Raw genomic sequence first — 23,509 nt, forward strand, 5'->3', positions numbered from 1 at the left:
CTGTGCTATCGCACCAGCCCCCTTATTGTTATTTTTTTAATGTACATGTTTAAGACTCATTAAGATGGAAAGAAAATGCTTAGGTAAATCTCAGACTTTCCTCAGACCTCAGACCTGAGTGGGGACCAGAGAATCTGCAGTTGGAGGCAGTGAGATGGTTTGCGCAGAGCTGCCTGACAGGACCCCTTACTAGTCACTCCAGTGAGAAACCGTACAGATGCCCCGAGTTTTGGTAAAGCGTTAGTTGAGTTCATACTTGAGCACCTCCAAGGGGCTCGGGATTCCGAGATGAGAACCCTTCCGAGGCAATGAGTGTGAGCTTTCTGGAGTGCATCCCCCTTTCCATTCTAAGGGAATTCATACCGAGGGCAGCTTTTCCAGTATCCTCAAGGTCATCTGGGCCTCGGGCCGGATGCACCGCCCTCTGGACTTCAGAAAACCCACAAAGAGGAGAAAGCTCGGCAAGAGCGAAACAAGCCATCAGAATTCTGACTTAGTCATCAGTGAAGCCAGACTCTGGGGAAATTTGTATGTTTCTCCTGAATGGGGCAAAAACAGGAGCTTGGAGCGTCTTTTGGGGTTCTTAACAAAAATGACCTGTTCTAAAGAAAGACCTTCCAAAGTGAATGACAAAATTTCTATCAGTGACCAGCTCTTGTGGTAGTACTCCGGGGAACTCAGATAAGTTCAGACTAATACCAAATCTGAAAAAAGAAATGCCTTGCTTGAAATGCCTACCTTAATGGGTCCCAGAGCGCTGCCTCTGTAGAGAAATCTGCTCTAGTGAGAGATCAAACTGTGAACAATGTACATAATAATAGGTTTGCGGAGAACTGTGCTCATAGGTGGTTGACCCATACGGTCCAGATGGTTTTAATAGAGTCAGGATAAAAAAATACTGAAATACCAGAAGCTTTTTCTGGGAGGAATTTTAGGGCAAGTCAGAGTAGACCTGATGGGTCACTCAGGTCAAGATGTTTTCTTTACCTGAACCAGTTAATGATTGCTTTACTTTCCATTTTTTAAATTTGGCAATCCAATAAAGGAAAGGACTATAACCTTAAAAAAGAACATGGAACTGGAAGATAATCATAAGCCAGAAGAAGAAAGACAAACCCAGGATGATGTCACTTATCTGTGAAATGGACTTATCTGTGAATAGGCATCAGGGCTTTTTTATACCGATGATATGGGGGAGGGGTATAGCCAGATTTCCAAAACACAGATTCATTAAAACTGAAGACATATGCTCGCTTCGGTAGCATATATAGTAAATTTGGAACGATACAAAGAAGATTAGCATGGCCCCTGCACAAAGATGACGTGCAAAATCATAAAGCGTTCCATATTTAAAAAAAAAAAACTGAAGACATGATACCTAAGCAGTAACGAGTGAAACTTTGCAATATTCCTGTCACGCTGACAGCTGACAGGTAGGGGTAAAGTGGGGGTTGGGATGGGGAGGAATATGGGAGCACTGGTGGAGGGAAGCTGACACTGGTGGAGGGACTGCTATTGAATTAGTGTGTGCCTAAAACACAACTATCAGTAAATTTGTAAGTCATGATGCTTTAGTAAGAATATTTATACAAATAAAGAAAAAGCAAAAAATAGTCATTTTAATGTGAAAAAAACCCTAAGATAATATAAAGAAAGAGGAGGAAAAGATGGAGAGCGTCCATATGGTTGCATTGACTTGCTTTGGAATCAGAGAATGGGTTTAGGAGATGAGCACCTTTCTAATAGCAGCTTTTGAAGGTAGACGTTTTATAGCTCATTTAATGTAGCACTGAAATTTAAAATAGTCTTCAAATAGAAAAATCTTGATGAAGATTTTTGATCCACCCTCTGAGAAGAGGTTGTCACTTTCCTGAGGAGAAATTGTCATTTTCCAGGTTAAACGTTAGAAAAATTCCTTTAAAACAGGACAGTTCTGCATTTTGATAAAGTGGAGCACCTGCTGTTTACTGTCAAGTGGGGTAACAATGTAAAGATGATCTTCTATCTATATTGATCATTTTTTTTTTCTCCAAGGGCTTTCCAGGAAACTCAAATGCAGACAGCGTGGTGCAATACAGACTCCATTCTCCCTTTCAAGCCAGATTTCTGCGCTTCCTTCCCGTGGCCTGGAACCCTAAGGGCAGGATCGGGATGCGGATTGAAGTATACGGATGTGCATACAGTGAGTGATGGCTATACCCAAATGGCTATGTTACCATGCTAACTCCATGTTAGCAGGATATTGTTCACTGAGATCACGGTCACGGTCCTTCCGTTGTTCATCGATTTGCTCGAGCAGGCCCAGTAACGTCTCCATCCTGAAACTTGTTGTTACTGTGTTTGGCATATCGAATATGTCACGGGTAGCTTGCCAGGTTTTGCCAAGTGGACTAGATACCCTCGGTAGCTTGCCGGGCTCTCCAAGAGGGGCCGAGGAATTGAACTCGGGTCGGCCATGTTGGCTGCCTGCAAGACAAACGCCCTTACCTGCTGTGCTATCGCTCCAGCCCAGCAGGACATTACAAAAACCAAACTGAAAACCCTTGTTGATCTATGTCCTTTGATTATCATAGTTGTTTATTTATTTTAACTTGGATCACATGAAATATTCATTCACAAAGCTGTTTATGATCGGGTTTCAGTCACAAAATGTTCCAGCACCCATCCCTCCACCAGTGAACATTTTCCACCACCAATGTCTCCAGTTTCCCTCCTGTCACCCCCACCCCTGCACCCAGCCTGCCTCTATGGCAAGCATTTTCTTCTTCTTCCTCTTTCTTCTTCTTCCTTTCTTCCTCTTTACCCCCCTCATTCTCCTCCTCCCCCTTATCCTCCCCCCCTCCTCTTCCTTCCTCTTCTTCTTCCTTCTTTCCTTCTTCTTTCTTCCTCTCTTCCTCTCTTTTGGGAATTATGCTTTATAATGTAGATACAAAGGCCAGGATCCAAAGATTATCACAACAAGCTCCCGGGAGAGCACAAGGCAGAGTCTCCTACCCTGTGTCTGACTATCCTCGCCAGGGCCCAACAGCTGAAGACTTCCAGGCCCCAACCAAGGCCTTACTGGAGCCACTCTCCACACACTTGGATAAGCCTCAGACATAACCGAACTGGCAGAGGAACCCAGGCGTGTGGGACCCGGGACTGAGATCTCTAAGCCTGCACGGTTTGGGACTGGACCTGTCAGTAGCTAAACAGTTACACCCTCCAACTGCCGTGTAACCCCAACAAAGGCCAGGATCCAAAGATTATCACAACAAGCTCCCGGGAGAGCACAAGGCAGAGTCTCCTACCCTGTGTCTGACTATCCTCGCCAGGGCCCAACAGCTGAAGACTTCCAGGCCCCAACCAAGGCCTTACTGGAGCCACTCTCCACACACTTGGATAAGCCTCAGACATAACCGAACTGGCAGAGGAACCCAGGTGTGTGGGACCCGGGACTGAGATCTCTAAGCCTGCACGGTTTGGGACTGGACCTGTCAGTAGCTAAACAGTTACACCCTCCAACTGCCGTGTAACCCCAACAAAGGCCAGGATCCAAAGATTATCACAACAAGCTCCCGGGAGAGCACAAGGCAGAGTCTCCTACCCTGTGTCTGACTATCCTCGCCAGGGCCCAACAGCTGAAGACTTCCAGGCCCCAACCAAGGCCTTACTGGAGCCACTCTCCACACACTTGGATAAGCCTCAGACATAACCGAACTGGCAGAGGAACCCAGGTGTGTGGGACCCGGGACTGAGATCTCTAAGCCTGCACGGTTTGGGACTGGACCTGTCAGTAGCTAAACAGTTACACCCTCCAACTGCCGTGTAACCCCAACAAAGGCCAGGATCCAAAGATTATCACAACAAGCTCCCGGGAGAGCACAAGGCAGAGTCTCCTACCCTGTGTCTGACTATCCTCGCCAGGGCCCAAGAGCTGAAGACTTCCAGGCCCCAACCAAGGCCTTACTGGAGCCACTCTCCACACACTTGGATAAGCCTCAGACATAACCGAACTGGCAGAGGAACCCAGGTGTGTGGGACCCGGGACTGAGATCTCTAAGCCTGCACGGTTTGGGACTGGACCTGTCAGTAGCTAAACAGTTACACCCTCCAACTGCCGTGTAACCCCAACAAAGGCCAGGATCCAAAGATTATCACAACAAGCTCCCGGGAGCGCGCGGCCGCATTTGGCCGCGCGACTATTTATTTAATAATTTTCAGGATACCTTAAATATCCTTAAATATCCAACCCACACGGCAGAGCCTGGCAAGCTATCCGTGATCTATGCCAAATAGACCAAATTGATATGCCAAATCCAGTAATAAATGGATCTCATTTCCCTAGCCCTGATTATGCAGAGTCGAGAAGGATATGGAAGGAGAAGCTGATAAAACACCAAGGCAGACATGGGCTGCCAAAACGCAGAAAAACAAAAATGATTGTCTGTACTTTTAATGCTCGTACGCTGGCATCTGCTGCATCCATTGAAGACCTTATGGTACAAGCACGAAAGATCAAGTACGACATCATTGGTCTGACCGAAACGAGAAGACATCAATCCCATCATGCTGTTTTCGACACTGGAGAAGAACTGTTCCTTGGAACATGTGATAAAAGAGGCGTCGGTGGTGTCGGTATCCTTGTCAACACAAACTTAGTCACAAGCATTGATTCATTTGAATGCCTAACAACCCGAATCGGACGATTACACTTGAATAAATGTGGCTCACTACCGGCAGTTTCTATCTTTGTTGTCTACGCACCAACATCCAGTTATGGTGAAAAAGAAACTGAGAAATTCTACATGGAGCTGGAGAAATTCTATAAAGAAGATCACACCTTCTACAAGATCATTGTCGGTGATTTTAGTGCCAAGATAGGACCAAGAAGATCAGTCGATGAACTCCACATCGGAACCCATGGCCTGGAATGGAACGAACAAGGTGACAGACTGTCTGAGTTCATCATGTCAACCAAAACCTTCCATGGTAACTCACAATTCCAAAAGGCTGAATCTAAACGTTGGACATGGGAGTCTCCCGATGGACGGTTCCACAATGAAATAGACCACATCATATTCAATCGGCGGTTTTGCCTAACCGATGTTGCTGTTGTCCCAAAATTCCAAACGGGATCAGACCACCGTCTTCTTCGTGCAAAATTCTACCTCACAGAACGAGGAGAAAAGAATGCAAGGTTTAAGAAGAAGACTCCCAGAACAACCACCAACTGGGAACTCTTTGGCTCTGTTGCAGCAACATGGGAAGATGCCGTCATTGACAACATTGATGAAGAATACGATCGAATGATTCAGCACCTCCATGATTGTGCAAGGAATGCCAAGAGAGAGATAACCACAAAAAACCGTCTTTCTTCGAACACTCTTGAACTTATTCGCCAACGTGGTGTGGCACGTGCCTCAGGCAACCACAAGCAAACGTCCGAACTGGCAAAACAGTGCAGAAAAGCCATCAAGGATGACCTCAAAAACAGGAGAGCAGCAGTACTGGTAGATGCAGCAGAAGCTGGGAAAAACATTCGTAATGCCCGCCTGTCCTTCACCAACTACAAAACCAAGATGACTGCCCTCCGACATCATGATGGATCTATCACATCTTCCAGAAGGGCAATGGAGAAGATTATTCATGACTTCTACTCAGATCTCTTTAATAGCCACAATCCACTTGCCCACATACCACATACCACATGATGGATATGTCGTTCCCAATGTTCTCCCTTCCGAAATCGAACATGCCATCTCGTCGGTAAAGAAACAAAAAGCACCTGGCCCAGACAAGATCAGACCTGAACACCTGAAGAACTTACCATCAGTACTCATCAATACATTAGCTCGACTCTTCACACGCTACCTGTCTGAATGCAAGGTTCCATCCCAATGGAAAACCAGCAAGACTGTACTACTATACAAGAAAGGAGACATCCACGACATTGGCAACTATCGCCCAATCTGCCTATTGTCTGTCATCTACAAACTATTCACTCGAGTCATCCTGAATAGGATTAGCAGAACACTAGATGAAGGACAACCATGTGAACAAGCTGGATTCCGAAAAGGATTCAGTACCATCGACCATATCCACACAATAACCAAGCTCATTGAGGTATCTCGGGAGTTCAAGATGCCGCTCTGTCTAACGTTCATTGATTTAAAGAAGGCCTTTGATTCTGTTGAGACGGAAGCGGTCATGGAAGCCCTAGCCAATCAGGGCGTACAAACTCAATACATCAGGATCCTTCGTGAGCTCTATTGCGGATTCACTACCAAGATCTCACCATTCTACAAAGAAGTAATCATCCATATCAAGAGAGGGGTTCGGCAGGGTGATACCATTTCACCAAAACTCTTCAGTGCCACCCTCGAGAACATCATGCGACGACTAGAATGGGAAAACATGGGAGTGAAGATAGATGGTCGGCAACTACACCACCTCCGCTTTGCTGATGACATCGTTCTAATAACACCAAACATCAGCCAAGCGGCACAAATGCTTGCGGACTTTGACCGTGAGTGTGGAAAGATTGGACTACAGCTGAATCTTACGAAGACAATGTTTATGAGAAACAGCCTTGTTCCTGACGCTCCATTCGCTCTCAACGGAACCACCATCTCCGAATGCAACAGTTATATATACTTAGGTCGAGAAATCAACATGATGAATGACCTGGCACCTGAGTTGCGCAGGAGGAAGAGAGCGGCTTGGAATGCCTTCAAGAGCATTGAAGAAATAACTAAAAGGACAAAGAAACTCCAACTACGAGCACATCTCTTTGATTCCACTATTCTTCCTGCATTAACATATGCCTCAGAGACCTGGACCCTACGAAAACAGGATGAGAACACTATTCGGGTCTCTCAAAGAGGAATCGAAAGAACTATGCTTGGAATATCACGATTCACTCAAATGAGAGATAGAATCCGGAGTTCTGATCTTCGTCAACGCTCAAGAATCAGAGACGCTGTCTCATTTGCCAAGACATCAAAAATCAGATGGGCTGGACATGTAATGAGGTTTACAGACAACCACTGGACTAGAGCCATTACTGATTGGATTCCACGAGACATCAAAAGATCACGTGGACGCCCACCTATAAGATGGTCAGACTTCTTCGTCAAGACCCTAAATGATCGGTTTGAGGCTCTACATGTTCCTAAAACGAACAGATACCATTGGGCTACGCTAGCACGCAACCGGGATGAATGGAGACGTTACTGGCACCCGCTCGAATAAATCGATGAATAACGGGGATTAAGTGATTAAGTGATAAGTGATAAGTGAATGTAGATACTAAAAACAGTACATCATGTTTTTTTTTTCTTTACCCACTGCTCCATAATTGATCTTTTCAGCCTTTTAAATATCTGTGTGTGTAGAACTGGACTGAATGGATATCTTTGATAATACTGCTGTTCCTTCAGAGTTGAGTTCAGATACCTAGTCAGAAGTTTAGAGACATAGATGTCTAAAGTTTCCCATAGTGCATGTTTATAAAATTAACAAAGTTCAAATTGACAACAGAAGTTAACTTAAAAGCTGCTTGCTATTTTCTGACACTGTAAGGACACTTGTGGGAGTGGGTGTCGGAGGCCCAGATGCCCATGTGATATGTGGACCCCACAGTGTCTACATTCTATTTGCACCCCCCCATTACATACTTTTTGTACAGCCATCTAACTTAATTTACTCTTAAACTTTAGAACATCATCTTTATATTCTACCTGCTGATTTCCACTGATAATAAAAAAAATAAAGTTAGGAAAGTCACGAACATTGGAGTATTTGACAAAATCTATCCTCAAGTTGCTATTCTGAAGATACAAAATATACTGTTATTTCTTAAGTTAGTAGAAATCACACTATTTTTAAAGAAATATCTTTAGAAAACTGAAAAAATGTAGACTAACTTGGATCATAATAAGACTGTTTTTTTTTTCCCTTTAGGTTTGGATAATAACAGGCAATACTCAAGACTTACTCCTGGCTATGTGTCAGGGATCAGGCTTGTTGAGCTTTCTAGACCATATGTGGTGCCAGAGATTGAACCTGGATTTGCTGCATGCAAGGCAAATGCCTTACCTGCTGTATTATTGCTCCAGCCTCAGGGAACAACTTTTCATTTTAGGTTCAGGTCAGGTTGATCATTCACACTTCCTCATACCTTATTCTGTATCCGAGTCAAGCATTAGTTTGGCATAAGTATGTAATTATAATATCTACCGCATGTAGAATTCATAATGTGTCACATACTAACTACCACACTCCTACAGACATTTTCACTTGAATACCACACCAACCAAATGAGTTTAGTATAGTTATAATTGCACTGCTTTAGAGATCAAAGAAAACTGGACATTGGGAAAATGAAGATGTTTTCTGGCTGTCTAGAGGATACCTAGGTATTAGAATAAAGGGAAGAAGGAAGGAAGGCAGAAAGACACGAAGGGAGAGATGGAGGGATGGAGGGAGAGAAGGAGTAAAGGAACTTAACCAGAATTATACTTTCAAAGTTAAATATTTGGGTAGTGTAGTAGAAAGGAGGGAGTATACTCATCAGAAGAAATTAAGGTTTTATTATTGCAGGGACAGGCTTTGTGGGTATAGTGAGTTATTGAAAATGCTAACATTATCACTTTGGTTATCCATAGATAATGTGATTTCTGAAGGTGAGGTTAGCACAAGCAACTTCATTATAGATATGAGAGTAATTCTAAAGCTTCCCAATCCCCAAAGTTTCACTGTTTACCAAACTTTGTCTATATTTTGGTGTTTCTATTTCCATGGGCTATTAAACTGGGGAAGGTGTTGTGTTTGCATCCATATTTTTTTCCTGCTTTGCATTAGTCAGTTTTTTCCACCCTTTTGTTTCTTGGATCTCTTAAATGAGCTCAGACTTCCATAGCTAGGACACCTGATATTTAGAGATTCCCTTTGATCCCCTGAAATTAGCATCTCCTTCCATATTCTGCAAACAACTTCAGGGGTACTGACTTCAAACCTCAATAAGCTCTTTGATGGGGATTTGCCATTAACTTGATATTACTTTGGCAGAATGAATTAGCTAGATCCTTGGTTTAGATGGGATAAGGAAGATTAAAGCTGAGTGTCTGAAACCCAGAATTTCCCATTTGCTTTGCTTTGGAGCTGTGGTGCTAGCTGTCATTCAGTAAACATGAGCTATTAGAGACAATGTTCTCTTTCTCTCTCTCTCTCTTTCTCTTTCTGTCTGTCTGTCTGTCTCTCTATGTGTGTCAGACAGATAACAAATCACCAGGGCTTCATAGTTTACTTTTTTGATGAGTATGTAATGTGTACATTTCTCTTTTAAAGTAATAATGGATTTTATCTTTGTCATTTGTTTTTTCACTAAACACTTTATGTTGAGTGGCTTATCTTAACATGCAGTATCTCTTGCTTTCAATGCTTTTTCAGTTGCTTTTCTTTTCATTTGTCCATAATTACATTAATCACTTAATCACTTAATCACTTAATCCCCGTTATTCATCGATTTATTCGAGCGGGTGCCAGTAACGTCTCCATTCATCCCGGTTGCGTGCTAGCGTAGCCCAATGGTATCTGTTCGTTTTAGGAACATGTAGAGCCTCAAACCGATCATTTAGGGTCTTGACGAAGAAGTCTGACCATCTTATAGGTGGGCGTCCACGTGATCTTTTGATGTCTCGTGGAATCCAATCAGTAATGGCTCTAGTCCAGTGGTTGTCTGTAAACCTCATTACATGTCCAGCCCATCTGATTTTTGATGTCTTGGCAAATGAGACAGCGTCCCTGATTCTTGAGCGTTGACGAAGATCAGAACTCCGGATTCTATCTCTCATTTGAGTGAATCGTGATATTCCAAGCATAGTTCTTTCGATTCCTCTTTGAGAGACCCGAATAGTGTTCTCATCCTGTTTTCGTAGGGTCCAGGTCTCTGAGGCATATGTTAATGCAGGAAGAATAGTGGAATCAAAGAGATGTGCTCGTAGTTGGAGTTTCTTTGTCCTTTTAGTTATTTCTTCAATGCTCTTGAAGGCATTCCAAGCCGCTCTCTTCCTCCTGCGCAACTCAGGTGCCAGGTCATTCATCATGTTGATTTCTTGACCTAAGTATATATAACTGTTGCATTCGGAGATGGTGGTTCCGTTGAGAGCGAATGGAGTGTCAGGAACAAGGCTGTTTCTCATAAACATTGTCTTCGTAAGATTCAGCTGTAGTCCAACCTTTCCACACTCACGGTCAAAGTCCGCAAGCGTTTGTGCCGCTTGGCTGATGTTTGGTGTTATTAGAACGATGTCATCAGCAAAGCGGAGGTGGTGTAGTTGCCGACCATCTATCTTCACTCCCATGTTTTCCCATTCTAGTCGTCGCATGATGTTCTCGAGGGTGGCACTGAAGAGTTTTGGTGAAATGGTATCACCCTGCCGAACCCCTCTCTTGATATGGATGATTACTTCTTTGTAGAATGGTGAGATCTTGGTAGTGAATCCGCAATAGAGCTCACGAAGGATCCTGATGTATTGAGTTTGTACGCCCTGATTGGCTAGGGCTTCCATGACCGCTTCCGTCTCAACAGAATCAAAGGCCTTCTTTAAATCAATGAACGTTAGACAGAGCGGCATCTTGAACTCCCGAGATACCTCAATGAGCTTGGTTATTGTGTGGATATGGTCGATGGTACTGAATCCTTTTCGGAATCCAGCTTGTTCACATGGTTGTCCTTCATCTAGTGTTCTGCTAATCCTATTCAGGATGACTCGAGTGAATAGTTTGTAGATGACAGACAATAGGCAGATTGGGCGATAGTTGCCAATGTCGTGGATGTCTCCTTTCTTGTATAGTAGTACAGTCTTGCTGGTTTTCCATTGGGATGGAACCTTGCATTCAGACAGGTAGCGTGTGAAGAGTCGAGCTAATGTATTGATGAGTACTGATGGTAAGTTCTTCAGGTGTTCAGGTCTGATCTTGTCTGGGCCAGGTGCTTTTTGTTTCTTTACCGACGAGATGGCATGTTGGATTTCGGAAGGGAGAACATTGGGAACGACATATCCATCATGTGGTATGTGGTATGTGGGCAAGTGGATTGTGGCTATTAAAGAGATCTGAGTAGAAGTCATGAATAATCTTCTCCATTGCCCTTCTGGAAGATGTGATAGATCCATCATGATGTCGGAGGGCAGTCATCTTGGTTTTGTAGTTGGTGAAGGACAGGCGGGCATTACGAATGTTTTTCCCAGCTTCTGCTGCATCTACCAGTACTGCTGCTCTCCTGTTTTTGAGGTCATTCTTGATGGCTTTTCTGCACTGTTTTGCCAGTTCGGATATTTGCTTGTGGTTGCCTGAGGCACGTGCCACGCCACGTTGGCGAATAAGTTCAAGAGTGTTCGAAGAAAGACGGTTTTTTGTGGTTATCTCTCTCTTGGCATTCCTTGCACAATCATGGAGGTGCTGAATCATTCGATCGTATTCCTCATCAATGTTGTCAATGACGGCATCTTCCCATGTTGCTGCAACAGAGCCAAAGAGTTCCCAGTTGGTGGTTGTTCTGGGAGTCTTCTTCTTAAACCTTGCATTCTTTTCTCCTCGTTCTGTGAGGTAGAATTTTGCACGAAGAAGACGGTGGTCTGATCCCGTTTGGAATTTTGGGACAACAGCAACATCGGTTAGGCAAATCCGCCAATTTAATATGATGTGGTCTATTTCATTGTGGAACCGTCCATCGGGAGACTCCCATGTCCAACGTTTAGATTCAGCCTTTTGGAATTGTGAGTTACCATGGAAGGTTTTGGTTGACATGATGAACTCAGACAGTCTGTCACCCTGTTCGTTCCATTCCAGGCCATGGGTTCCGATGTGGAGTTCATCGACTGATCTTCTTGGTCCTATCTTGGCATTAAAATCACCGACAATGATCTTGTAGAAGGTGTGATCTTCTTTATAGAATTTCTCCAGCCCCATGTAGAATTTCTCAGTTTCTTTTTCACCATAACTGGATGTTGGTGCATAGACAACAAAGATAGAAACTGCCGGTAGTGAGCCACATTTATTCAAGTGTAATCGTCCGATTCGGGTTGTTAGGCATTCAAATGAATCAATGCTTGTGACTAAGTTTGTGTTGACAAGGATACCGACACCACCGACGCCTCTTTTATCACATGTTCCAAGGAACAGTTCTTCTCCAGTGTCGAAAACAGCATGATGGGATTGATGTCTTCTCGTTTCGGTCAGACCAATGATGTCGTACTTGATCTTTCGTGCTTGTACCATAAGGTCTTCAATGGATGCAGCAGATGCCAGCGTACGAGCATTAAAAGTACAGACAATCATTTTTGTTTTTCTGCGTTTTGGCAGCCCATGTCTGCCTTGGTGTTTTATCAGCTTCTCCTTCCATATCCTTCTCGACTCTGCATAATCAGGGTTAGGGAAATGAGATCCATTTATTACTGGATTTGGCATATCAATTTGGTCTATTTGGCATAGACCACGGATAGCTTGCCAGGCTCTGCCGTGTGGGTTGGATATATAAGGATATTTAAGGTATCCTGAAAATTTAGAGAAAATTAAATAAATAGTCGCGCGGCCGCAAATGCGGCCGCGCGCTCCCGGGAGCTTGTTGTTTTTATTATTAAATTATTAATTTTATTAATAATTATTAAATTATTAATATTAAATTATTAAAAATAATAATTACATTATTATTCCTATAAACATTCCATTTTCTTTTTTGGTGTTTTAACCACAGTCAATAATGCTCACGGGTTACTCCTGGTTCTATACTCAGGAATTAACTCCTCATCGTTCTCAGAGGACTATATGGGATGCTGCAATTGAAGCTAGGTCAGCTGCGAACAAGGCAAATGCCCTAACTGCTATACTACTAATAACTCGAAGCTTAAACATTTTCTTGCCTTTTTGAAATGGCATATGCACTCTGTCTTTTGATGATGATGATGATGATGATGGTGGTGATAATGTTGATGATGATGTGTGTATATGTAGCAAGTAGAGATAAAGGGTGTGTTCTTAGGGGTCTAACCAGTCTGCAGGCACGGTCCTGGGTCTGCTGTGGGGCTCTCCTTATCTGTGTCTTATTGACTTTTCTGGGTCATGTTAGCCATCTGAGCCACTTTCCTTTTCCTCCCTTGCTGCCTCCCAGCAGTTCTATCCACCTGATGTCCACATTCCTTTTAGACCTGCTCTAGGCCTTGCCTTTCACTCAAGGCAAGTGCAAGGCATGTGCAAGGCAAGTCACATGTTGGGCAAGTGCCCTTTCCTCTGTGTTATGACTCCCAGTGTCCCAGTCATGTCAAACTAGACTTTGAAAATAGCTTTGAAAGTTATTTGAAAGAAAAGACTTTGAAAGTCAACAGGGAAGAGGAGACCAGTATGCAATTGTAATTTATTTACCTTTTATATTTTAAAATATCAATGCAATGAAAATAGAGATTTTGATGAATGAACTCAAGACATGTCAATATTTATTAACCTGCTCCTAAACTGAATAAAATTAAATAACCCATATTTGTTAAGTACTTGAAGAAGCTTGAGAAAAGGGTACGGATAGAACTTCCTTCTTGTCTGTAGCTCTTCCACTCTGAATGGATTTAGAAACTGTTAATAGAACTAGAAAGACACGATGTATAGTAGAAGGAAACTTAATAAAGAAGGAAAACCCCAGACATTCTTCAGACTTAAAATTCTGTAGTCATAAAGAGAATAGTGTGCTCCCATGTGTGCTCCCATTTCAATTATTAAAGAGTAGAAAATTGATTGTACTGGTAAAATGAATGACACAGTAGTTGACGGCCAGGCACCTGGGTTCCTATGTCAGGGAGGGCAAGTGTCCATTCTCTGCAGGCTGCTCAATTTGGTATTGGGTTTCTCACTCTCAATTTATATCAAAGTATAAAGAGAAGATAGATTTTTATCTAATAAAAATGCTTCTCTCATCTCCAACCATATAATCTTATAGTGTATTTATAGTAGGAATGGAAATTAACAATTTTGAAATATAATTAACTCTAAAATAATATGAAAATTATCCCACTCCTATTTTAATATATAGTAGATATTGTTCAGTGCAGTTTTATCTAACATCTAGTAAATTCATTATGCAATTACTCCCTGACTTATTCTTAATCACCTGCCTGGTGCGTGGGGCTCCCCTACAGTTGCACCTGGTATTTCCCAGGGGACCATGTGGTGCCCCGAAATAAACTGGGGTTGGCCTCATGCAAGGCGCATGTCTTCACCCTGTATAATTACTTTCCCAGTGATGGTATTTTTTAAAAAGGAAAAACAAGCAAACAAGTTCATAAATTAGCACCACTAAGTATTTCACTGAAACTAAATACTGAAAGACATAGTACACACCCTGTATAATGTAGGTGAACAAGCAAAATCAGATTGTACTATAAGTCACATATACTGATAGCTTCAATTCATCAAAAATTTTGTTTTAAAATACTATAATTTACTGAGGCCCAAACAATAGCACAGCAGGTAGGGTGCTTACCTTGCATGAGGCTGACCCAGGTTCAATTCCTGGTATGCGTATGATCCCCCAACCCTTCCAGATGTGATCCTTGAGTTCAGAGCCAGGAGTAAACCTTGAGTACTGCTAGTTGTGACCCAAAATAAAACCTCTACCACCTTTTATTCTCGCTTTGCTACACTCCAAGTCCTCCTCCTCCCCAGAGATTTTAAGGGCCAAGAAATTTGTTCATGGCATATTTTTTTGCCAATAGCCAGAAACTGGAAGAAACCTGAATGCCCAAGAACAGATGACTGGTTAAAGAAACTTTGGTAGATCTACACAATGGAGTACTATGTAGCTGTTAGAAAAGATGAAGTCATGAAATTTACATACCAGTGGTACAATATGGAAAGTATCATGCTAAGCGAAATGAGTCAGAAAGAGAGGGATAGACATAGAAAGATTGCATTCATCTGGGGGATATAAAGTAACAAAAAATGAGATTAATACCCAAGAATAGCTGAGATCAGCACCAGGAGGATTACTCCATAACTTAGAGGCCAGCCGGGTATCCTAGAGGAAAGGGCAATTCAGATAGAGAAGGGAGCACCAAATAAAGTGTGTTTGGAGGATCCTCCCAGGAGGGGAGATGCATGTCGAAAGTAGACTATGGACTGAACATGTTTGCCACTCAATGCCTCTTTTGCAGACCACAACACCCAAAAGGAGAGAGAGAACACAGGGGATTACCCTGCCACAGAGGCAGGGAGGGATGGGGGTATGGGGGTGGGGGGATATTATCCATGGTGGTGGAAAATGAGCACTGGTGGAGGGATGGGTATCTGATCATTGTATAATTGAAACCCAAGCACAAAAAACTGTAAATCTACAACTGTACCTCATGGTGTTTCACTAATAAAAAAAAAGAAATTTGTTCATGGCATATTTTTTTATTTTCTTCTACTTGTTGTCTTTAGAGTTAGTGGATATTAAAATATTCAACTTTATATCTTTCTTCAGTTTTCTCTTTTTCTTTTTAAGGGACTCAATTGCAAATACCATATATCAGATGAAATATGTATACATACAAATGTATATATATGTATTTATGTATTTTACTCCTTGACTTTGTTTATTTCACAATTCTTCACAGCCCTGTTTCTGTTCTTGTATTATTATTTTTCCTCTGGTTAAAGTTTAATATATTGCTATTAATTTTCAAGTTCATTGATCTCCTCTGGCATTCTTTCCATTTTGTATTTTTCTTCAAGGATATTGTAGCGTTTTTTTGACATCTTGAGTCTGCTTAACTTTTGGAAATATAAAAAGGTTATAGAGTTCATCATCATCGTCTTTGTTTTTCTAACATGCATCAGTTCTATGTGAGTTTTTACTGATTTTTTTTGTCATCACTGTGGGTCATTCTTTTCAGTTTCCATGTATGCTTGTAAATATTGGTTAAAGATAAGACTTTTACTTTTGTTTTGTTTAATGTTTTTGCATTTTAATATTTTTGAACTTCATTCAAATATATATTTGGATGGTGTCTTAAAATGTTAAGAATTTGATCCTCATGTCTTGAGGAACCAGTTGGGATGAGAGGTGTGTGCAGAAAGTAGATAAAGGACCAAACATGATAACCTCTCAGTGTCTGTATTGCAAACCATAATGCCCCAAAGTAGAGAGAGATTATGGGGAATATTGTCTGCCATGGAGGCAGGGGAAGGGTGGGAAAGGGGGAGGATACCAGGGATATTGGTGGCGGGGAATGTGTGCTGGTGGAGGGATGGGTGTTTGATCATTGTGTGATTGTAACCAAACATGAAAGCTTTTAACTATCTCACGGTGATTCAACAAAATTTAAAAAAAAAGAATTTGATCCCCTTAAGTGTTTCTTTTAAAAAGTTGTTATTCCCAGTCAGTTCAGTGTTTGGTGTAGAGTTAATTATTCCCCACTCCTCAGTAAGACCATCTTGAGCACTCCACCCAATTACATGGGTATTGAGATTTCTGGGTGAGTAATAGAACGGCTACTAGTCCTTGTGTGTGTCAATCCTGTTTCCCATTCACATGTCAGTGGTTCTTTGCCCAGCCCCAAGGCATGCACTGATCCATGCTTTTCTGAAAGCTTTAGAAATGTTGCTTCTCAGTCACTTGCATTCTCTGCCTCTCTCTTCTCTGTACTCTGCTGATGCATTCCAGGTGCTTTAGTCTCTCAGCAGACTCAACTCTATCTCATCTGCACTAGGAGTCTGTTGGGCTCTGCCTGATGTCTTCCTTTTTTCTCTCTGACCTGGAGCCTCTCCAAGCTTAAGCCCTGGTAACTGTAGTGCTTTGGTTTCGCTTATATTATAATTTTGTGTCTTTATCATTTTCTACAGCTTTTGTACCTGGGTAGAATGTTCCATAAAGTGTAATGTATGTGCTTTAGAGCACATATTCCTACATTTTTCTCTGCCCACACTCCATCTTCTTTCAAGACATGCAATGCAAGCAACCACAGTCAGAAATACCTGAGGGTCATTATGGGTTTAATTTTGAATGAATTGCGAAAACAAATATTATAACCATTTGGGGAGAAATCAAAGTCCTTTCCCTTAAAAATAAAACACAAAGTTTGCCCACTCTCACCACTTATTATTCAAATTAATATTGGAAACACTTGCCATAGCAATTAGGTAAGGAAAATATCTTTTTTAAAAATTTTTAGATTGAAAAGGAAGAAGTCAAACTTCCATTCTTTGCAGATGCCATGATTTTTATTTAAAAAACTTAAAATTTACAAAAAAGTTAAATTTCATCTACAAAAACCTTTAAATTTAAATCTACGTAAAACAATTGTATATTTTTCTACAAATGCTCCTGGAAACAATTGATATGTATGCTAAAGTGACAGGCTACAACATTAACATGCAAAAGTCCATGATTTTCAATATGAAAATAAAATTTAACACAAAGGTATTAAAAAGCATCCCATTTATGATTGTGTTATAGATTTTCAATGAATTTAGGGAAGGGTTTTAGGTCACACCTGGTGGATCCAAGGTGCTCTGTGCTCGGGAAAGATTGAATGTGGGTTTATTGCAAGTGAGGCAAGTACTTAACTTCTGTACTATCTCTCTAGCCCTTGAATTAATTTTTTAGTAATTGTGCATTCAGAAATCTTTTACTGTTGCCAGTTTTTTATTATCCCCACATTCAGTTACATGATTCCCTATGGGATTGCAACCACAGTTAATAAAATTATGTTTCAGAGCAGCAGTTTTTAAAATATATTTATAAAATTTTATTAATTAGAGAATGTATGATAACAGCAAATTCCCAGGTCCATCATCAGATACATCCAGTCAGAGATTTTGGGATGGTCTCAGCACTTTGCATTAACACACCAGCATATCTAATTCAAAGAAAAGTGACATTATTATTACAAAGATAGAGGAGGCTGGAGAGATAATACAGTCATTAAGGTACTTTACTTGCCTGGAGCCCACCTGGTTTGGTCCTTGGCACTGTGTATGGTCTAAGCACCTCCAGGAGTAATCCCGGAGCATGCTGGATGGTGCCTAATTACCTCCCCAAACAATCAAACAATAAGACCAACAGAAAATCTTATGACAAATATTATCTGATCAAAATTATTCTGGGCTGTTTTCCACAATGGGATCAAAAGCATGAAGCAATTGCCAGAGTACAGCTCCACTTTAAGGACAGTGCTACCCGATCTCACCCAACTCTGCAGGCTGACCAAGACCTGCCAGCCAGGGTTAGGAAGGCACAGCTACAGTGGAGAAAGTGTGAGTGTGAAAGCATGGAACACCCTGCAACCTCTTCCTACAAGTGGACTGAGCAAATTCACTCCCCCTCTCCCCATTACACTGACCAGCAGAACAAAATGTGCAAGTTTTAGATGGATTTAGACTGAATCCTGAATTCACTCACCCAAGTCTCATTGTCCCCCAGGATAGAACTGTTGTCTGTTGTCAAGAGAGCATACAGCTCTGGTTTGCTCCCCTTCCAACACACCCACATCTCATGTTGCTGTAAAGGTGCTGAGGGATTTTGTGGTGGCAGATACTTCTGGCAGAGAAATCAGTGGCGTGGGTGTGTGGTCTTTGGCATATGTGAGGACTTCTCCAGAAACGCTCCCATAACACCATCCCTAAAGAGTGGCTTCTGGGGACTAATTCTAATGAGTAGTCATAGTCTTAACCCACTTATACAGATTTTCCTTGACATTATCCTGAAGTTGGGAGAAGTTTCTTTTACCATAGAAGTAACTGATCCCACTTTTGAATAATCGCAGACATGTTTACTAGTAGTGCCTGTCCTACTTCAACATTGGATTCTCTTTTAGGACATTTTCCCTGAGTGTTATGAGAGATGTATGCCAAATGCCCTTTTAACATTCTGATTTCCTGTGTAACTAAGAGCTGACAATAAAGTAGGAGGACTCTAAAATAATTATTTATAAAACTAAAATTCCTTATTCACTAAAATGTTTAATTGTTACTTTTGCCTTTCAGCAATGTACATGGAGAAAAACGATATTGTTTAAATGTGATAGTTTTAAATTTATTCTGGCTTCATCAATTTTTTGTCTTCAAACTTCTCAATTTTAATGGGTAGCTACATGAAATGGTTGATTCATTTGATCTACTATTATTGTTATTATTATTATTATTATTATTATTTGATTTGAGGATAACAACTAGCTATGATCAAGGCTTACTCCTAACTATGGACTCAGTGATCACTGCAGTCAATGCTCTAGGGACCATATGCAGTGCCAAGGGTTGAATCTGGGATGTCTGCTTTCAATGTAAGCTCTCCATCTGCTGTACTGTCTCTTTAATATACACTTGAGTTTTAAACATAAAGGGATTACTTTAAATTGTTTAATTAAACTTAATGAGATGCATATCAAGTATATACTAGCCACACTTTATTTGGGGGGGGGTTGGGGAATTGCGTCTCACGGCAGTGCTCAAGGCTTACTCCTGGCTCAGTGCTTAGGCTTACTCCTGGATTGATGCTCAGGGATCATGCCTAGTAGATCTCATAGAATCATATGGGGTACTAGGGATTGACCTGGGTCAGACACATGTAAGATTAATGCCCTGCCCCCTGGATTGTCTTTCTGTTTTTAAACTACACATTTTTATTAAAGTTAGATTGAAAGATATCAGTTTCATCTTTTCTTATACTTTCATTTATTACACAAGTGTATTTTTATGTCTTTTTAGTTGTGAAATATGAGAGTGGGGATATTAATTCTTATATATATATATTGCTATGTATTAAAACTAGTTTAATACTAGTTTGACTGAGGTTGTTTTTATAGTAGTGATCACAGTCACAGGTCACAGTCCTCCCGTTGTTCATCGATTTGCTCGAGCGGGCCCAGTAACGTCTCCATCATGAGACTTGTTGTTACTGTGTTTGGCATATCGAATACGTCACGGGTAGCTTGCCAGGCTCTGCCGTGGGGGCGAAATACTCTCAGTAGCTTGCCGGGCTCTCCGAGAGGGGCAGAGGAATCGAACTCAGGTCGGCCATGTTCGCCGCTTGTAAGGCAAACGCCCTACCGCTGTGCTATCGCTCCTTTTAAATATAAATTGAATGCAAGCGACCCTGTCAGAAAGATAAGACACTGTCAGAAAGTAGAGAGGAAATTGTCACATCACAGTAAAAAGGCACCTAGTAGAATGGCTTTCATGTTTTCTCGAAGTACCATGCAGAATAGATATGCTTTCTAGATGACTGAGGATCCTTTACTAAGAGCTCAGAGGAGTTTTGTAAATCTAATGTAAATTCCTATGACACTTATTCTTAGCAGAAGTATATGGGAGTGTTTGCTCTATAGGAATTAAAATCAAAACTACTGATTTAAAATTGAACTCATTTACATTGAATTTTAGTAATATCTTATCTTTTGTCAGTATGTAAAATGTATAGCATTTCAGTGAAACAATATTCACTGACCATAAAATATAAGAAAAGACTTTCCTTGTGAGAGATTGTCTTCAACGTCTTTCTATAATCACTGTGTTCACAGAATGAAAATAGACCAATACAAACATATGGACTTTCTGAGAAGATGCATTTTCGGAGAAATGTCAGAAGAGGCAAAGAATTGAGTCCAAGTATTGTTCTTTTTAGTGCACAGAGAAAATTGACAGTGTAGTTTTTCACTGTGTTAAACAGACCAGAGATATTCTATTTGTGTGTTGACTTACACATTTCAACTAATTGATAAAAATATATTATACTTCAGTAACATGTTAATGTTTTCTGTTGTAGGATCCAAGATGGTTAACTTTGATGGGAGAAGTTACTTATTGTATACATTTAAGCAGAAATACATGAGCTCAACAAAAGATGTGATTTCTTTGAAATTTAAGACCAGGCAAAATGATGGGACTCTGTTGTACAGAGAAGGACAAAATGGTGAATATATCACAGTCGAGTTAGTTAAAGGAAAACTTGTCTTATTTCTTAATTCAGGTAAATCTATGGGAAATACGTTGGGGAATTTAAATTAGTTAGATAAAATTTTATGTCTAATTTTTGACAAGTAAATTATTGATTTATCCTAAAACCAGGATACTATTGAAAGTGGAAGAAATAACCTATAAACTAGTATTATGGTCCAAGGGTATAAGCCAGGACTTTCTAGGTGCATGGATTATCCTATAACTGAGTGTGTATCTTGAAAAGGCAACAACAATGTATCTTGAATATGCTTTTATGAAAAAAGTTTTATAAACTTGATTATTCTATAAAATGATTATTTTGTATGTTCAACATGCTATCTACCATTATTGCAAAGAAAAGAAAAATGATATAAATCATAATTATAAGGACAAATGAAATAGAATTACTCAAAATCTGAAGAAAATTGGCTTCATGACTAGAATAGTTTCACCAGTTCACCAGTCCTTGGGACAGAAGGAAAGTGTAATTGTGAGAATTGTTAAACCTCAATGGTATGAACACTATGGAATTGTTCATTTACCATTTCTCTGTTTTTAGTAGACTCTAACTCACCCTCCTCTGATGTCCAGGAGGTCCTCACTCTGGGCAGCCTGCTAGATGACCAGCACTGGCACTGTGTCCTTATTGAGCTCCTCCACACTCATGTCAACTTCACTGTGGACAGACACACACATCACTTCCAGGCTAAGGGAGAGCCTGACTATTTGGATCTTGATTATGAGGTGTGAAAATCACTTTCTAATATATTGGATGTACTTTTTAAATGTAAATATCAGGATTTATAAGAATATTGATATTTATTCTTTAAACATTCAATCTTATGATACCAGGCTCATCACCACACTTTCCCTTTTTACCTTCTAGAGATGGTGATGGATAGCAAATAGATTTACTGTGATCATCTGATCATTTCTTATCATATGTCATCATTAAATCATGGTGTTAACCTGAGAATAATATAATGTGATATTTCAATTATGCTTTAATAAAATACATAATTACCTGCTAGAGAATGTACCACTGTGTGCAGAAAGTTTTTCTTATTCTATGACTAATATAATAGTTGAGACTAATATAATATGAGATGTTTATTATTCCTTAATAAAATACATTATTACCTATTAGAAAATGTACCACTGTGTACAGAAAAGTTTTTCTTACGAGTTGAGACTTACAGTGAAATATTTCTTGTGGTTGATGATACACAAGAATGTAGGGAATACATTTATATGCTATTGTGATGGATTGTCCCTTACTATTGTTACTCTCACATGGGATTAAGTGGTCATTACATCTAGGGAATAAGTAGATGAAACACTTTCGATATGACATCAACATTTTACAAAGTTTGGAACTTTCTTCTATATTACATCTAGTTTTAGGTTTTGAAGATACTTTGAGTTGTAAGGCAATCTTAAACAGATTAGCAACAGAGATAATTTGGAGAAGTAATTCTTTTGTGCCAAAATTTGATTTCTTTTAAATAATGCACCCATTTAGTTCAAATAACTCTTAGGTTACCCTGTTCCCAGATTATAAAACGGAGAAGGTTACGGAAGTAAATAAAGCAAGGTACAGAAATAAGAAGAGGTGGACAGAAGGAAATAGGAGTCGGGGACTCCTTGGACATAGTGGTGGTGTGGAACTCTGTTTTATCTATATATCTGAACCACAGAGTCAACAAGAACCAGTGAAAGTATGAGGTACAAACTGCAACAACCAATTTTGCCTGTCAAAGTTGCAGGCTGAGTGTTGAAAAGGAAACTGGGGAGAAATTAACATTTGTGAAGTGATTGGTGTTGGAACACAGTATGTCTGAAACTCAACTATGTGTAACTTTGTAATTTATTGTGACTTAATTTTAAAAAATATTATCTCATGTAATTTTTAAAGACCTAATGCAAATTTCAGTGCATTGCCAAATCCACTCTTAAAATCAGCAATTCCACAATGCAGCTAACAATCTAGAACATTTCAAAAGTTATTTGGTATTAATGATTTCAGCATAATCATTAAATGTATATTATTCTAACTTAAATATTGGCAAAATCCAGTATTCTCAAATATGTCACTTGAAAGATTAATAAAGTAGGATGTAACTATGGTAGGTCACTTATTAGACTAATCCAGACTTATATGGAAATAAAGATAAATTATTATCCATCAATGAAAATTATAGTGCCATAGGAGAAGATAATTGTAAGAGTATTAAACATACTATTTAAATATGACAAATGGAGATATGTAAATCTGAATCATCTATAAATCTGATCATATACTTAACGTGATCATTAATGCCAGATAAATTAGATGATTTTCCTGTTCCTCAGAAATATTTTAGGCAGATAAGAAACTCATTAAATAGTGTTATTTATGTCATTTTTCTTCTTTCTAAGATTAGCTTTGGAGGGATCCCCGAGCATAGAAAATCAATGGTGTTACCACGTAAAAACTTTAATGGCTGTCTTGAAAATCTCTATTATAATGAAGTAGATGTCATTGAATTATCCAAGAGTAAAAGCCCACAAATCCTCATCATGG

General features: G+C 40.2%; 1 non-coding gene and 1 pseudogene across 1 annotated transcript; both read left to right on the forward strand.

Annotated features, from left to right (window-relative positions):
• The first annotated feature begins 217 nt into the window (after nt 1-217).
• Nucleotides 218-23,509, forward strand: part of LOC130034947 (contactin-associated protein-like 3) — a 159,129-nt pseudogene continuing 135,837 nt past the window's right edge.
• LOC130036255 (U6 spliceosomal RNA) lies at nt 1,247-1,353 on the forward strand. The gene has a single exon (XR_008794308.1). It is a non-coding gene; the product is annotated as a U6 spliceosomal RNA (small nuclear RNA).

The sequence above is a fragment of the Sorex fumeus genome, unplaced genomic scaffold (assembly GCF_029834395.1).
Source record: "Sorex fumeus unplaced genomic scaffold, SorFum_2.1 ptg000063l, whole genome shotgun sequence".
NCBI classification, from domain to species: domain Eukaryota; kingdom Metazoa; phylum Chordata; class Mammalia; order Eulipotyphla; family Soricidae; genus Sorex; species Sorex fumeus.